We start from the raw sequence: 14,013 nt of genomic DNA, 5'->3' as shown, positions 1-14,013 counted from the left end.
CTGTATATGGAGCATTTTCCATCAAAGCTGAGAAGCTTCCCATGTGCTAATCATTACATCACCATGCCACCCAGATTAATTAAGAAAGAAGGGGACCTTGCAGTGGCAGACAAGCGGGTCTACAAAAAAAAAAAGAAGACCAGAGCCCTGGGATCACAGTGCACGTGCGCACGGCTTCAGATAAAAACAGATGGAGCAATGTCACTGACTATTTTATAGGTGAAGAGCCAAACCTTGAAGTCTGCTCTTACATAAACTTGGAGGCCAGTGCTGGAGAGATGGGTTCAAATTGGCACATGCATTCTTTCATTTAATTATCTGATTTTTTTTTTCCCCAAATGTCTCCAATCTGCATGTATCTGTGACATCCCCCCCCAAAAAAAAAAAAAAAAAATACAAGAAACGGTTGAGGAACTGGGAAAAGTAAAGCACCCGCTTTGCTAAACCCTAAAGTGGAAAAATATTTCCTATAAGGGCCGAAAAGAGCAAATGTCCTCAACTGTACCAGGAGTGTTTTATTTTTTTTACAGCATCAGCTTGCGCGTCTGTTTAAATGCTAAATTATTAAAATACAGATTTGTTGCATGTTCAATGTTGTGTGACTCACAATGACAGTGAATACCTAAACAGTCTGCATGGATGACACACTTATCGGATTCAAGACTCCGACCGAGAGGACGCTTTTAAGAAAATCTGATCCAGTATTATCTCTTCCCTGTATACTTGTGAATAATCATCATTACTTTGTCACGGGGGAATATTTAGAACTCCAAATACATCACAATATTTTTGCATCTGTGACATAATCACAAATAGAACAGATACACATTTCTATGAGGCTTTGACAAATGTGTGAACATTTGTAACTTCATTACCATAAGATCTGTAAAATACCACTGACCTGCAGGTGCAGCACTTCTACAACCCTCACGTGCAATATTCCAACAAATCACACGAAAGCTGGAGAATATTTCACTATTTGAATATTGAACTTTCCTTTACAGTCGATGCGTTTTCTTCTTGCATTGTCATGAGTTGCCAATTGTCAGGTGGCGCCAACTTCATCTTAAACCGTTTAATGAACACCATAGTTGCACGCCAACATTTCCTTTATCAAGCTGGAGTGAATCACTTGTGTAATCAGCAGTAATTTATTGTTAAACAGATTACTTCTTTGGCAACTGCTTTGTCAGGTTTCGCTTTTCCTGCCAACCCCGACGGCTCGTCCGCTCCAGGATGTTGCCTGGACCTCGTGCACCGAGGTCATCACCCGGAATGGCTCTGACTTTCTCTTCTGTACAAAAAGCTGTCTTTGCAGAATAGCTCGACTCTGCTATCACTGCTGGACTCTCCTGCAGAGTGATCCTTACTCTTTTGCTGCCGCCCAGTGGTTTTCATGCCACCCATCTGAAATCCCCCGCCCTGTCCTTGACCCTCCTACCTCTTCCTCCCAAATCATCTCAAAAACCCCCAGACCATCCATTAAGTCTCCTTTGCCTTAATACCCTGCGTCCTGATCACTTGCCCTGAAGGGCTGAAACCGACCTCGATCTGGTGTGGGTAACAACCCAGACGCCTCACTCATCGCCAGGCAAACAAGAGATACTCAGGAACGCACGGCAAGGTGCCTAAAATAGCACTTTGATAAATCGTGCGGGTTGCGATTCTGACAAAAAAATGGCCCCAAGATAAAATTTCTGCAAAAACAGCTTGGATGTCTGGGTCGTAAGGCGCCGAAACACCTCTCGGAGGTCAGCAGGGAGACAAGATGATGAGGGGGAGCGCTTTCTCCTGCAGGCTGCCGCTAGCAGTGCAGAGGGAAGTGATTGTGTTTTTCAGCGAGAGCAGATGTGGTCCAACTATTTTCTAGGTTGAGTTTATGACTCCCTGAGCTCCTCTGTCTGCTGCTGATGAGTTGGCATATTACGCTGTAGTATTAGCGTACTCTGTAAAGCATTGAGAGAAAAGCAGGAAGGGCTCTGAAGACAGGTTGGTTTCCTTGGCGTCTTTAAAAAACACTACTGTTATTACTGAACATTTGACCACATTATAAAGCTGCCAGACTCCCATCTTCAGCTTCTCAGCGTTTCACAAGTCTTTTTTAATAAAATATTTTTATGTTCCTTGTTGTTTGACTTTATCCATTCTAGGTTGGTCTATATATCATCAACTAATTGTGTTTCGGCTGGAGGGAAGGACATTGGTTGTATATGCTGAGGGAATACAGTCGAAGAGGAGACCCTGGCAGTCAACCTTGCAGTGCTGGAGTCTGATCGGTGGTATTTAGACAGGAAATGCTTCATCTGCATCCATGGGGAGCAGATGATAACTTAAGGATTCACCTGCTGTTGACAATCCTGTTGACTGCTGCGCTGTAAATTATTCTGCCAGCACTCGGGATGTCAATATTGTTACATTTATTTTTTAGTAGTGTATATTCAAAATGATTAGTTGCCAAATTACATATTAATTTCATAGTATAGATATAATCCAAAACTAAGAAAACAAAACAACAAAAAAAAACGGATTCAAAATAATAATTTGATTCTGGACAACGTGGAATAAAAACAATTGAGTTTGAACCTGTTTCTGCTGCAAAGAAACACACACTGAACATCATCCAAAATTGTGTTTTTTTTCTTACCGGGGATGACAAAAAACAAGTTTTTCATTCTATATTCAGAGGAAGGAACGTTCGTAGAAATACAACAATCCTGGCTCCTGTTTGTGTTCATGCATGTTGGCGGTTTACCAAGTTTCTGGCTTTTCGGTGGCTGTGTGCAGTTGTTTATACATGTAAGACCGCTTGCTTTAATTCCACTTCCAGGATAATGAAATAAAATAAATACAGTGATAAATCAATATACTTATCTTTTTCTTTTGAATTGAACGGACACTGTGTTGTTTTACAGTTATCCTAAAAGTGAAGCTATTTTTACTTTACCAAAGACGCATTACGAATCAATTTATATATTGTTTAATGCCACTGTTTTTAGCTACCAGTATTAGAAGAGGAATTGAGTATTACATTATTGCATAAGGTTTTAAAAGCATTGTGAAATACAAGTTCTCATATAGAGCTGTAATAAGAAATATGAACAATGTGTTTTTTTCTCAAAAGGAAATCCATTTTTATACTGTAACCCCCCTTTCTCCCCTATTTTCCCAAAATACACCAAGTGTCAGATGCTTAAAAGTGTAATGTTGTGAAGTTACACCTCTTGTGACAGAGTGATAAGTGAAATAGATGGCTCACCATTAATATTGGAACCCCTCTTGCACAGAAATATTGCGATAACACTTTTTCAGACCACAGATCGACAAAACATGATGTTCAATGGAGTGTATAGGGTCGGGAAATGATGGCTTTGGAGGGCCTGATCTGCAGGGTGCATGCCATGAATTGCATTTATGTCCTGGAGACTGTGACAACAAAGAGGGTCAATGCGTGCTGTCATGAAGACCATGTTGCTATAGAGACAGTGAGCAAAGTATATGGATGTATAGGTGAAGGAATGCGATGCCAAGAACACGAAGTAACATGTTTTCCAACAAAGATACAGAGGCAAGCCAGAGTACTGGCAACACACATTGCGTAGCATCATTAGATGACCTTTTCAGCCATTCAGCAATCTGCATGTCACACTGAGAGGCAAAATACTCGATGCAGCAAAAGGTTATAGGGAGCAAAAATGGAGCGGCAGTGCTGTTTGTATGCAAGAGTTTGCTATTTAAGATTAAAAGTTAGAACATTTCAGAATTTAGATAGGAAGAGAGCTGCCTGGCTGGCTGGCTGGATGGATGGATGGATGGATTTTGTCCTCCCACAGCCATAGAGAACAGCCGAATATCATTGGCTACCTTACATTGCCCAGTAAGTAAATGAGTTTCTCATTAGCATCTGCAAAATTTGTGCTTTTGTTTAGTGGGTTAACCATATGTATCATATATAGGTCTATATTTATTTTTCAAAATGAAATAACCAAAATATTTCCATAAGTGACCAAAGATGTGCATCTAAGATAAAATTCTCATCATGACGTACTAATTGAGAAGGAACAAATTTTGTTTGGAACATCACCATCATTGCAGGATTTGGGTGCTGCAGTGTGTTTTTCATGCTTTCTCATCAATTGAAGTCTCAGGATGTCGCAGGACATCTCTTTGTAAATCTGCATCTAATATTCCTGTGTAAATTTGCCTTCTGAGACCAAAGCTTTTTGTCTCTTCCGCATTTTTAACTTCTCCCAGACATGTGGGATCTGAATCACATGAAAAATGAAAAAGTGAAAACAAAGTTACTTACAAAAATATGCATGGCTAAACCGCCCGCACCTTTTCATGGCAGGTTTTAAATTTGTTAAATTTTTTTAACAGGTATGTTAAACGTAGCATCTTGACATGATGTATGTGCTGAAAATGTAGCCATAATTATACTTTTAAACACAATTCTCCTTCCAGATTTCACGCAAAAAAAAATGGTGCAGTTGGAATTGAACCGGTTATCTTGCTGCGAGGCAGAGGCATCAAACCACTGCTTCACCATGTCCCTCAGTTTTGATATCAATCTGTTAAATTTGTGCGATATGACTACAATAATGTGTGAGGAAGTCAAACTCTAACGTCCTGAAAGCCACAAGAGGTGAAAGCTACAATCCCGTGTGGAGAATTCCAAGTCAAAGTCAGCTTCATTATCAATATCTCTGCATGTCCTGGACATACAGGAGAAACAATCCCACAGATACATGAAATTAACAAAATAATAATAATGGAGTGCAAATTAGCAGTGAAGTTCATTGTTACATTAAACTGAAAACATTAAACTATGAAGTATTAAGTAGAAAATGCATGCAGCGTAGCAGCAGAGGTTTTTGTGTAAATATGTGTAATTTGAATTTAGAGTTATTTTTTGGGGGGATTCTTTTAGTGTAAGAGGTCAGTAAGTAATACCACAGTAGTCTATGGTACAATTGGAGCATGATGCTTTTCACTTTAACAGTGCAAAATTGCGGAAGTGATGTGGAGTGCATCAATACAGTCCATCCATACAGCGATAACTTCTACATGACCTGATATCTCCAACGTCACGGTAGTTTTCATTTTCGGCTATTTTTAATATGTGAAGGAATTTATTTTCATGTTGTCTTCAACGCTGCAGAGCCTCACGATGCTAATGACCAAACGGTTTACGTCATTCATAAGGGACTGTGGTTTACTGAGGTGTGCTGTGCATTCAGGTGTGGTTACTTATCCCTGTGGATGAGTTTCAGCAGGAGAATATGCCATAGCAATTTTTTTTTGAAGTCCATCGTATATTTTTATTTTTTTTATTTTTTATTTTTTTCCAAATGTGTCTGTCTGCTACCACAATGAATTGCCATGAATATGAAACAAAACGGTACAAAAAGCAAGGCCAACCTCCGTTATGGACATTTATTGGAACATTAGGACCTGTGTAATTTCCCAAGCATTTGCCTCTCATGGTTGCACTGATTGAAAACTTATAATAGAGCTTTCCATACATTGCAATTGTCATTAATTCTTAATTAACATTCGCACACAGCCCACCTACTACCTCTATAACTTTAATACGGTATTGAATGTGATTAATCGTGCCTGCAATTCAAGATCCATTAAGCAGTTTTACCACCTTCCATCACCTTTTATATGTTTTATGCCACATAGGCATGTGTTTTATGCTACACAGGCTATTAAAACTAATCGCAGCTAATTTTAATCAGGTTGGCTGAGAGAATTTTATTTCAGCCCTGCCCTCTTGTGTTGCATTTCATTCTAATCAAAATATTTTTTTGGAGTATTTTCTGGTCAGGATCCCGCTGCAGGTGAACTTCACGGCAGCGCTGGGCGAGCTCCATGACATCATCCGTGTGCTGCAGACGATGCAACCCTGATGTGGTTGCGATTGCAGCTGGCGACTTAAACCAGTGCAGGCTGCGGACCGTAATCCCCAGGTACCACCCACATGTGAACATTCCCACCTGGGACAAGAACACTCTGGACCACGTGTGCAGCAATGTCCATGGTGCCCACAGGGCCATACCCCACCCCCACTTTAGACAGTTAGATCACGTCTCTCGGTTTCTGTATCCCACGTACAGGCTGAGGCTGAAACAGAAAAACCATAACCATAACCAGAGAAATCTGGACCCTGGATTCAGAGGGCATCCTGCAGGACTGTTTTGCTACAACCGCAGATCTCAAGACCGCAGCCACTCAGGAGGACTCTTCTGTCAGCGCACAGGAGAGTGCTGAGTATGTGGCTGGGTACATCAGCACTTGTGTTGACAATATCGTGCCCACCATACGAGTCTGGAAGCTCCCGAACCAGAAGCCTTGGCTGAACAGTCAGGTACGCCTCAGTCGGGTGCTGCGTGCCCGCTCTCATGTGTTTAGATCCAGCAAAGAGACGGAGCACAAAGCTGCTGAGGACAGACCGAAGAAGGCCATCAGCCAATATTCCAAGAGGCAGTACGGAGAAAAGCTGGATTGCTTTTACTCCACTGCTGAACCTGGGCGCATATGGCAAGGCCTGCAGCATATCATGGACAATATGTCTACAAGTCCATCCCTAGCATCTGCAACACCGCAGACAGCCTGCTGGATGACTTCAACAACTCTATGCCTGTTTTGAGAACCCCAACCCCAAGACAGAGGTGAGTCACATACATGGCAGGACCTCCGATCCGCCCTCTCACTCCTCCTCTCTCCCAACAGTATCATATGACCAAGTACGCCCAGCACTGAGAAGGATCAATCTCCGCAAGGCAGCTGGAACGGACAACATCCCGGGGCGGGCCCTCAGAGCTTGTGCCAGTGAGCCGGCTGATGTTCTCACAGTCATCTTCAACCTCTCCCTCAGCCACAGCACCGTCCCCACCTGCTTCAAGAACACAACCATCGTCCCTTTCCCCAAGAGGAGCCCACCCTACTGCCTGAATGACTACAGACCAGTGGCACTCACACCGATCATCATGAAGTGCTTCGGGAGAGTGGTGCTGGCTCACATTCAGAATGACATCCCGAAAACCCTAGAACCCCTGCAATTTGCATACTGGCCCGACAGGTCCACCTCAGACGCCATAGCCGCCACCCTCCACTACTCCCTCTCCATCCTAGAAAACAGAGACTCTTACATAAGGATGTTCTTTGTCCACCCTTGGCCTGCACCCCAGCCTCTGTGACTGGTTCCTTGACTTTGTGACTGGCAGACCCCAGTCTGTCATAATAGGTAACAGGAACTCAGCCAGCATCTTCATGAACAAGGGCACTCCTCAGGGATGTGTCCTCAGCCCCATCCTCTACACCCTGTTCACCCCCGACTGTGTCGCCTCCCAGGAACACAACGCCATCCTGAAGTTCGCAGACGACACCGCAGCGACCGGACAAAGCAGCTGGGGGAGATATGGCTGGGTCTCTCTGCGACCCTAAATCGGATCAGCGACAGAAGATGGATGAATGTCCTTGTTTTTGAAGCAATTTCATGTAGCTTTTAGCTCAAACTAACAGCGCCAACAGCGTCAACAGCGCCTGTATTATTCCCATGTGAACCTCTGTTGAAAAAAATAATAAAATCCTTGCTTTACTGGAGGCACAGGATAGGATGACAGCAGATCAGTCGTCAGTGACATGCTTCTCGTCAGAAGTAACAACATCTGCAGCTTATCGACTGAGTTCTTACAAGAAGAAACATCTTTTCTGTGTGTTCTGTATAAGAATGTATTTTTCCTCAAAGATATGCTGTAAGACAACAGCACTGATGATTACAGGATAAATCGAATATTTTGGTTGCGTTTTTTTTCAAGATGACCGACCATTGTGTGACTGTGCATATTAAAATCGGCAGGATAAAGTGCCATGGTGGAGAGGTTGTGGTGATAGATTAGAAATCCATTGGGTCTCCCTGTGCAGGTTCAAGTGCTACACGTCCAAGACAAGCAGAAAGCAACTAGATTGATCAAGCAAAGGACTCCTTCTACAAGTGTTGGCCAACAACTCTGAAGCCATCTGGGGCTGATGTTGCAAATGAATCTTATCAAATTGAAGCAGAATATCAACCATATTGTCAACCCTATTATGTAATAATAACCATCATGTTCAATGCATATCATGGCCTACTACACCATGTGTTCAAGTAGCATAACAATTCCACACCAGTCACGAGTTGTTGTGGCCGAGTGGTTAAGGCGATGGACTAGAAATCCATTGGGGTCTCCCCGCACAGGTTCAAATCCTGTCAACAACGACATTGCTATCTTGAACCGTTATTTGCCGTTCTTCTCTCCAAATCTACCACCACAAAGTCTGGCCCCATGGCAAACAATGATTTCCACAATGGAGCTTTGTAATTGTGGCTTGACTTGCTTTTAACAAAAGAAAGACAAATTTCTTTCTCTAAATGTTGGCTTCTTTGTGTTGGTCATTTGGTGTCTGGTGGAGACAGGCTGGGGCTTTCTGGGGCAATGCTGTCAAGAGTTTCCTGTAATTGGATATTAACCATACAAGATAATGTCAACTATTTCGTGGAATAACATCATCTTAAGGATTCCATTGTGGTGGATTTCATGTGCAGTTGTCTTCTCATTGAAATTTTATGTATAACTACTGAAGGTAGTTGCTGTCGCTGAGTGCTTACGGTGATGGACTAGAAATCCATTGGGGTTTCCCGGTACAGGTTTTAATCCTGCCAATGACTGGGCTGTCTCTAAAACACCCCTGTCCTCATTTCCTCTCTAAAATCCACCCAAATGGAATACTGTGCCATTCCAACTAGATGGTGAAGTGTTGGAGCTTATCTTTACGGTATTTCTTAAATATCTATTGACTCAAAAAGTTTTTCTATCCTCAAAAATATCAACAATTCACTGAACTCCAGGGTTAAAGAGATCATGGTAGTACCTTGATTTAAGTCAAGGACCTTCTGTACCAGTGCAGAACCCCAAATTGTTAAGTAAAAATGTTGGCTGAAGTTACAGGATAAGCAGGGCCCTCTGGAAAACATGTAAGAGACAAACTTGAAATTGAGGTGACCCAGTATTTGGGAAGATGCTGTGGTGAAATGAGATTGGGGAACAGGAGCATGTTCTGGTGGAACAGTGCAATTCCAAGGGTTACAGCACACTTGTGGGGGTGGCGGTTACAAATTTGGGATGTTGTTGTGAGATGAGACATCTGGGGCTGATGTTCCCAATGAATCTTCTCTTATGGAAATAAAATGTCAACCATATTGTCAACACTGGATAAGAGGAAAATGATATTGAGGTAGCGGATTTTGTGTGCACTGGTCTTGCCATTAAAATTTTATGTAAATCACCGGAGGTAGTTGTGGCCACGTGGTTAAGGTGATGGACTAGAAATCCATTTGGGTATACCCTCTGACATGTTTCTGCTCTCTCTGGCTCAAACACAACAAAGTCCAATCCAATGATAAAAAGTTGCAGCCTATGAGGGACTTGTTGTCAAAGTGTACTTTCTGAACATATTACTTGTTTTTTTTCTCCACAAAAACACCAACGGTTGACTGACTAAATAAAATTAGCGTGTCAAAGTAAAGGATTCTCTGTACCAGGGTAAGACGACACGTTGTGGAAACATATAAAAGGATTGGTTGGGTCATTTGGTTTCAGGAGGTGACCAGGATGTGCTGATGCTATGAATGAATTGTCCATGGAAGTAGAATCAACCCTATAGTCAACCTTATTATGTAATTATCACCTTAGTACGCTTCCATGTAAGTCATGGACTCTGACCACAATGCCACAGTAGGATCCCAGTTGTTGTTGCTGAGTGGTTAAGGTGATGGACCAGAAATTCCTTGGGGTCTCCCTGCCAACAATGACTGGGCTGTCCCTGCTACACCCCTTAATTTGTTTCTTTTATTTTGGTAGACCAAATAGACCTAAATAAAATGATTTTTATCAAAGTAAAGGACTCTTTGTACCACAGTAAGACAGCATGTTGTCCAATCATGCTGAAATGTTGGTTGAAATTTGTTGGGAGGAGGCCAGGATGTCCTGATGCTTCAAATGTATCATCCATGGAAGTAAAATATCAACCACATTGTCAACCCCATTACAGAATAATGACAGTCCTTTGTGTCCAAGCATGTGGTTGTCTTTCACAACAAATCCAAACATGAGTTGTTGTGGCTGAGTGGTTAAAGTAATGGACTAGAAATCCATTGGGGTCATCCTACGCAAGCTCAAATCCTGCCAACAGGGTCATCATTTATTCTATGCTTCAGTGATATTCCAGACGGGTGAATGGACGCTATGAAAAGAACCACCACCTAGCCCACTCCAATGTGTCCTCTCAAATAGAAATTATAACAAAGTCCCTTCATTGATTTTAAAACTTCAATGTTTTTAAATAAGCATAAAATCTTGCTTGATTAAGGTCAGATACCAACTGCATCATGACACCTATTGACTCTCTCCCCGGTGGTTGAGATGGTGTATTAATGTATCGTGTTCTAGCTATTAGAATTCCATGCTGCGTTCAGTTGTGGCTGAGTGGCCAAAGTAATGAGTACAAAGCTATTCAAAACCTGCATACATTAACATTGCCACCTCTTGTCTTTGGCGTAGAAACATTTTGCCTTTTCTAGATCACATTAAAAGTGATATCACAAAAAGTGAGTCTCTATTCAAGCAATTGTTTATTTTAACCAGGACAGAAATATAATATAGATGTAAAGCTTTTGGGGAAGAATGGTAAGCCAGAAAAGATTGTCTTGAGAACAGATAGTTCTTTCGTTCGGGAAAAGGAGAGAGACCCCGGCTGAGAAGATCTTAGATAAGTCTAAAGTATTAGGTAGATTTAGAGCAGATGTTCTAGTTGACTCAGGAATAGCTTGCAGGAGAATCTAATTCAAATCTTCTTCAAATCATATTAAAAATTTGTTCTGCATGCATGGAAATAAGTACTCTTTCATGAGGGGAGGTTATTAAAGAAATGTCCAGATGATCCAACGCTTACTCTAGAATTGGAAAAAAAAATCTGATTCATATTTTTATTCCTCCCCACTGTGATGGAGGGGTTTGTGCGTCCCAGTCATCCTTGGAGCTATGTTGTCAGGGCTTTATGTCCCTGGAAGGGTCACCCCAGGCAAACGGGTCCCAGGTAAGGGACCAAACAAAGCATGGCTCAGAACTCTATTATGAAGAACACAAATACTCTGGAGTTGCCCCCGGTGAGAGGCGCCGGGCACGTGTGGGCATATTGATTGCCCCCCTTGACTCGGCACCTGTACGTCGGGGTTCAACCTGGTGGATGAGAGGGTAGTCTCCCTCCGCCTTCTTGTTTACCTACCCTTCTTGGGGTGCCTAGAGGGGCTGCATGAGAGAGCTCTTATTGGGGAATCCCTCATTCTTCTTGGGGACTTCAACGCTCACGTGGGCAATGACAGTGCTACTTGGAAGGGCATGATTGGGAGGAATTGTCCCCCCGATCTGAACCCGAGTGGTGTTTCGTTCTCGGACTTCTGTGGTCATCACAGATTGTCCATAACAAACATTATGTTCACGCATAAAGAGATGAGTGATGCCATCAAACTTAAGGAGTCCTATCAGGCCTTGCTGGCCTACAGGGCTCTTGAGGTAGCTGATAGGTACCGGCAGGCTAAGTGGCATGTGGCTTCGGTGGTTGCCAAGGCAAAAACTCAAGTGTGGGTGAAGCATGATCACATCTCTGCTTTTTTGATGATGTGGTTCTCTTGGCTTCATCAGGCCATAAACTCCAGCTCTCACTGGAATTGTTTGCAGCGGAGTATGAAGCGGCCAGGGATGAGGATCAGCACCTCCAAATCTGACACCATGGTGCTCAAACAGAAATGGGTGGAATGCCCACTTTGCGGCGGGGAAGAGGTCCTGCTTCAAGTGGAGGAAATCAACTATCTTGGGGTCTTGCTCACGAGTGAGGGAAGGATGGAGCAGGAGATCGACAGATCAGTGCGGCGTCTGCAGTGATGTTGATTCTGCACCGCTCTGTCGTGAGCTCAGGGAGCTGAGCCAGAGGGTGAAGCTGTTAATTTACGGGTCGATCAACATTCCCACCCTCACCTATGATCACGAGCTGTGGGTAGTGACCGAAAGAACGAGATTGTGGATACAAGCGGCCGAAATGAGTTTACTCCGCATAGAGGAGTCAGATGAGGTTACTCAGGCATCTGGTCAGGATGCCTCCTGGGGGGAGGTATTACAGGCATGTCCATCTGGGATGAGACCACGGTGAAGACCCAGGACACTGGGAGAGACTATGTCTCAAGGCTGGCCTGAGAACGCCTTGGGGATGGACCATGAGGCGGGGGGAGGGAGGTCTGGGCTACTACCCCCATGACCCAACTCCAGATAAGCGGGGGGAAGATAGATGAATGGATGGATATGCTTTCTTTATATAGTGTTTATTCAAATTGCATATGATTTAGAGCAATAAGTTGCAAAAAACATTATTATTTAACTAATTACATGATAATATGGCATTTATAGCTTGCGAGTGCACTGAAAGTCTCCTCACCGAGACGGCATCACCTTCAGTTATGTGTGAGATAAACCAGAGAGATCTTTGCAAACACAGTTTCTGATAAGTAAGTGAAGTCTGGGTTTTTTTTTTTCTCCAAGCAATGAGGCACTGGCAATACACCAAGAAAACAATGTCAAGCAAACCCTCTCAAACTCCTTAGATAGGTTAAGATGAGTTAAGATTTCTCAGAGTTCAAGGTATTAGTTGAATGTTACACTCCGTTTCACGGCTTTTTTCAACCTTCTATGCACGCAAGGAGCTGTGGGCTTTCTGCTTAAAAATAAAAACAAAAATCCATTTGGTCTTGGGGATTTAGCTAACGGTGATAGTATGGACAGATGGAAAATCAACCCGTACTCAACAATAATTCAGACACAATAAAATGGTCAGCTTCCATTTATACCTTTCAACTATAGAAGAATATTGATTGCTTTACATTGTGCCTATATAAATGCTTGGATTTGACCCTGAGTCAAATCATTGAGAAAAAGGTGGAAGTCCTGCTCAATCCAAAGCCCTAAACTCCTTGACTGTAGGCTTAAGTTCAGTAACCATGTTGCTGACCTGAACAATGCAAATGATATTACGCCTCCATTAATTCAACCCCTGAGGAACTTTAGACAAAATGTTATTACGGTCCTTTCGATTCGTACGATGATATTAAAATGTCAGCTCTTTTCAACATGAGCTAAGCAGATACGTAGATCATTGGGGTCCCTTTCATTGGCACAAGTTGCCGGCAGCATTTAGTTCACATTCGACAAGCCATCTAAAATGCACGTGGAGCAAGCAAGTACAAAATAATTTCAAAAATGATCTGATCATCGAGTTATGGACAATAAACTTCACCACTTTGTAATTTGCTGTTGATTTACTCTTTAATAATTTAATGCACCATCTCTGAGCGAGAGCATTAATGTGGTACACAGCACTTAACTGTAACATGAGCCCAGGAACTGATCAGATGGACAAAACGACAGCTTCAGTTTATGCATGATCAATGTATTGACAGCCTTTTGCAGTGAGTTTGGGCTTTTTTTGAGCATGAGTGGCTGCAACATTGTGAAGCATGAAGAGATCATGATTCTTAAACAAGGCAACAACAATATATTGAATTTTGTTATAACTTGTATAGTTAAAGGATTTTTACAGTTTATTAATTTTAGGCACATAGAATATTTTCAATTGCTTTGGTGTCATAGACAGAAAGAACCAAGTCAAAATCTGTATTTCAACCTTGTTCTGCATTCTTTGTCCCCTAAGAAAGTAAACAAACACCACTAGAAGCGGAACATATTCAAACCCTTAACATTTTTATGTTGACAAGCTTTGAGTTGTCGCTCATTTAAAGAGGTAACAAAGAACAAGGTCTGTCTCCATGGTTTATCTGAGTTCACGTCAGAGACTGTGTTTCCACAATAAAACTAATGGACGGAAACACTGCTGTCTCTTACATACAAGCTCACACAGATCATC

At 42.4% G+C, this 14,013-nt stretch overlaps 1 non-coding gene across 1 annotated transcript; it reads left to right on the top strand.

Moving 5' to 3' along the window:
* The first annotated feature begins 8,181 nt into the window (after positions 1–8,181).
* On the top strand, positions 8,182–8,263 carry trnas-aga (transfer RNA serine (anticodon AGA)). The gene has a single exon. It is a non-coding gene; the product is annotated as a tRNA-Ser (tRNA).
* Positions 8,264–14,013: the final 5,750 nt, after the last annotated feature.

The sequence above is a fragment of the Fistularia commersonii genome, chromosome 17, assembly GCF_037954325.1.
Source record: "Fistularia commersonii isolate RoL2024-O1a breed Wild chromosome 17, RoL_Fcom_v1.0, whole genome shotgun sequence".
Taxonomy (NCBI): Eukaryota; Metazoa; Chordata; class Actinopteri; order Syngnathiformes; family Fistulariidae; genus Fistularia; species Fistularia commersonii.
The sequence above is the reverse complement of the archived record's forward strand: the minus strand, read 5'-3'. Positions and strand labels throughout refer to the sequence as shown.